Source organism: Triticum dicoccoides, chromosome 7A (assembly GCF_002162155.2).
Source record: "Triticum dicoccoides isolate Atlit2015 ecotype Zavitan chromosome 7A, WEW_v2.0, whole genome shotgun sequence".
Taxonomy (NCBI): Eukaryota; Viridiplantae; Streptophyta; class Magnoliopsida; order Poales; family Poaceae; genus Triticum; species Triticum dicoccoides.
The window spans coordinates 637,992,968-637,997,096 of record NC_041392.1 but is presented as its reverse complement, the minus strand read 5'-3'; positions in this window follow the sequence as shown (position 1 = coordinate 637,997,096).

Sequence of the window (4,129 nt, the reverse complement as noted above, 5' to 3'; positions counted from 1 at the left end):
GGGTGGCAAGTGGCAACACATGATCCTCAGTAGCACCGGCCACAATAATCACTCTTCCTGGACGGCGGCTACTCAGCAGCTGGGAGCAGCTACAAAGGCAGCGGCGCACAGGTCCATGCCAAGGCTGAACCTGGTGGCGTCCAAGTGAAGCCGGGTAGTAGCGAGCACCTCCACAACGCCTTCCGCCAACCACCAGTGCCCGCCCCGACACCCATGGCTCCATTGTCTTTCGCTGCAGCTGCACAAGTACGACAAAGGAACACAGTAAGCAGCAGTAGAATGAACACACACTCATAATTTTCCTAAGGAGTAATTATCAGAATCTAAGTCAATGGTCTTGGAAGAATATCCCAATCAAGTAGATCTTGTTGGTTATGCAACCACCTTATTGGCCTTTTTCCAACTCATAAAAGTATTTTAGATTGATCATAGTACACAAACACAAACTGTTGGACTAAATTAATGAATCAGCAAGGATCTAGGAAACATCAACAGCACTATACATCTATACCTGAGGTATATTGAGATAGAAAACCTCATATTTATTAGAGCCCATGGCCATTTGCTCCATTTTAAGTTTCAGATCACCATCTGAATGCCATATTGTAGATGGCGGGGCTGCATAAAATTTGAATTCATCGATAATTAGCAACTTGAAAAGCAACACCTGAAAACATTAGTGGCGATGATTTTAACAATAAGGGAGAAAAGTGTACGATCAAATTCAGGTTGAAGATACCTATTACGGAAGCACATGGTGAAATAATGTGATAGAATTGTAATGAAGGAGCATCAATTTAGTAGCTCGAGATGAAGGTACAATTGTTTTCAGTCAATTGCATAATGAAGCCATCTATTTTCAATATCGATCTCTTTCAATCTACCTACGCTCAGTGCGGCAGCTCTCAATCCAAGATAATCCCCGACTGAAAGAATTCTGAATCCAAATTTGTGACAGATAATAATGATAATACAATCAAGGGCATTCCTTAAACACATAAGGTGATGCTCCTTGACATAAACATGGGCAGGAATAACTGTACACACATGCTGATGATTTAAGGAGTTAGTCAGAATAGAAGAGACAAGTAAATGAGGATATGTCAAATCTGCCTGGGAAGTAAAGCACTATTACCTTTTTTTTCTCGGATCCCTTACTTCATTCACATAATTATAAACTCTGTAATTGAACGGATTATGGGAAAGGCTGCCATACAAGCATTACAGCAACGTTGTTAATTTAGCTCCTGTGACATGTCGACATTTTTCTAAATTTTAAGTACAAGATTTCCTACAGAAGATGTGCACTGAAGATTGAAACCCGTAAGAACAATAGACAAGACAAGCAAATAAGGGTTAGAACCCGAAACTAAGAACCAGAATTCAAGATGTGATAATCCTAAGAGTAAGAAACCTCAAATGTTGAGTTGCGCATCTTATGATGGCACATTGGAAACGTCTCTCAGTTGATGAACATAATTTCAAACATGTTTTTATTCTGCAAACAATCAGAATCAGGTCAATGGAACAATGGCATCTGAGAATTTGGGGAAAGAAACACATGTGATATTTGAATGAGCCATAACCTGTAAGAGCCTTGTAGTAGTGATCGGTTCAACAGCTTTAGGTCCCCTTTTGTGTAGAAAATCTCTCACATCCCCCAACAAGATTAGCTTCAAACCTGTAAAATAAATTTGTCCTCTGTTGATAAGAAGCAACTGCATGATAGAAATATGGTGTGAAACAAATCCCTTGACTCTAAAACACAGATAAAGAGACTGCTATGCACCTTTGTAGAACAGTCTAACAATCGCGAGGTATAGAACACATGGAGATTCCAACAGCCCTCCAGTCGAACTATCCCTCCTCAACTCGTACTTGCTAATCTGATCAACTATAGGAGTGGATCCATCATCTCCATTGGCATAATCCTAACTTATGAATTAGAAATATAGCATGAAAACATTACAGTTAACCAACAAAAGAATCCAAGTAATTTGATTAGTAAAAATAACTACATTTGTCATTTCATCGATACAATAAGCACATTAGTAGGACTTTGTTTTAGATGCTATAGACACACATCCTAGAAAGTGGCAAGTGTTCGTCTAGATACTGTTTTATTCCACAGAGTGTTGTGGTAAATCAATCCGCGATCGAATTCCGCTGTGATCATGGGAACTCAACTAAAGTAGAAGGTGTTGCTTTCCGTGTGGCAACTACAAACCTCTAATTCAGAGCAACTTTCTGAACTGAGCAAAGAACCAAACAGTAGGATCATCGAACCAGTAGCTAACTTGGTTCTACATGATTGCTAACTGGAATATACATCTGATCTGCGTGTTAGCTGTACCAACGACCATGGATCGACCAATGGATGGTGAAGCAATTGTCAGTAAAAATGATTGCCCTTGTTTTGCTGGAAAACATGTGCTTCCCGTGCTCTATTCTGTTGCATCCCTAAGCGGATCTGTTGCATCCCTAATTTTAGCTCCTGAAGCGGATCTATTACAATACTAACTCTCGATAATCCAATAACTCTCAATAATCGTCAGTATACCATCTCCCTCCAGCTGCATGACGGAGCCAAAAATATTAGTGAAACCTGACCGAAGTCTAACCGTGACAAGAAATGTCAAACCCAAGTAATGCTATTAGAAAGTTAGAAACTGAATGTAACATCTTTGAAACCATGTGGAAAACTCGTGACAAGGCATACGTTACCTTTGCTCCACAAACTGATAAACGCCTCAAGTAAGGTATCAAACAATCACAACAATAAGTTTTCTGTTGCAGAAATACAATGATAATCTTTTTTCTGGTACAATAATTACAAGTATCATCTAGTTTCTGCAGAAAATGAATAGAAGAATCAAACTAATTCATAAATTTAAGCATACAACAATCATATAAACAGGTGTTAAGCTTCCTACCTCCTAAAATAGCTCATGCCTTGTGCATTGAAGCATTGCCCAACAAGACCACTTTTCCTCATCCAGTTTGGAACACTAGGCCATGGTACTGTACACACTCTGCCTAAATTTCACAAGAGGAAAACTGAATCAGTAACACACAACCTCAAGAAAATATAGTTGGTACAATTATCAAACCTGAACAGTTTCTGGCTATTGTTGCAACATTCAATCTTGACTCTGCAGAGAAAAGGGCGAAAGCAAGTCGTATATCTAAATGGAGGGTCCATTTCTCTCGATTCTCCCTTTGCATCAGGCATGTCGTCAAACGGTTACTGGTCATCCCACTATCCCATTACAATACATACAGAAACGAACAATGTTATAGTTTGACTACTGCAAGCCAAAAGTTGGTCACATAAGCTCCCACTTCACTTGATACCAGTCTTCTACAACTCCTCCCTGACCAACACCCTGGCCCTCCTTATAGCCCTCTCACTGGTAAACACTAATCTCCCTAATCCAGTGCAGAACAGCTGATCATCTCCTGCATCGATAGTTGCTCCGGACTTCCCATCACCTGGGTGCAGTGTGTTCCGAGCTGCAGGTTCCATTAGTAAGAAAAAGCTAGCCACCAGTTAAACAAAACCATATTTGTTCAACCTTGGAGACGCACGGGCACGACCATTTCAGTACGTAGGAATGCACGTGCATGCTCACTCCGACTGGGCTGAATAGATAAGAGATGAAGGGAGGAGGTGATGCCTTGCACAAAGAGGTCCGTCATGGACTTGACGCGACATCCGTCAGCAGGCGCATCCTCGGATGAAGCGGCGGCTATCCTTGCACCGCGCCCCGGCTATCCTCCTTACAATAGAGAAAGCATGAGGTGGAAACTACGGCTCCAGTATTCTGCAGTTCAATACTAAAACATGATGATAAGGCCGTTAGCTGTCTGAAGGTTTTAACTCCACCAATAATAACAGAATTAACAACTCTAACTCTATAGGATCATAACCTATACGATTGGTCAATAGAAGGACCAAATCTCAAAAACTATCTACCCATTCATTTTCCATAGTTTTACCTGAATTAGGAACATGTTCTAAGATTGGTACTATTCCCAAGGTAAACAAAATAGCTATATATCCATATGCAATCATCATAAATATTAAAATTATATCAATGGTATAGAAAAGAAAACTCACAACTCAATT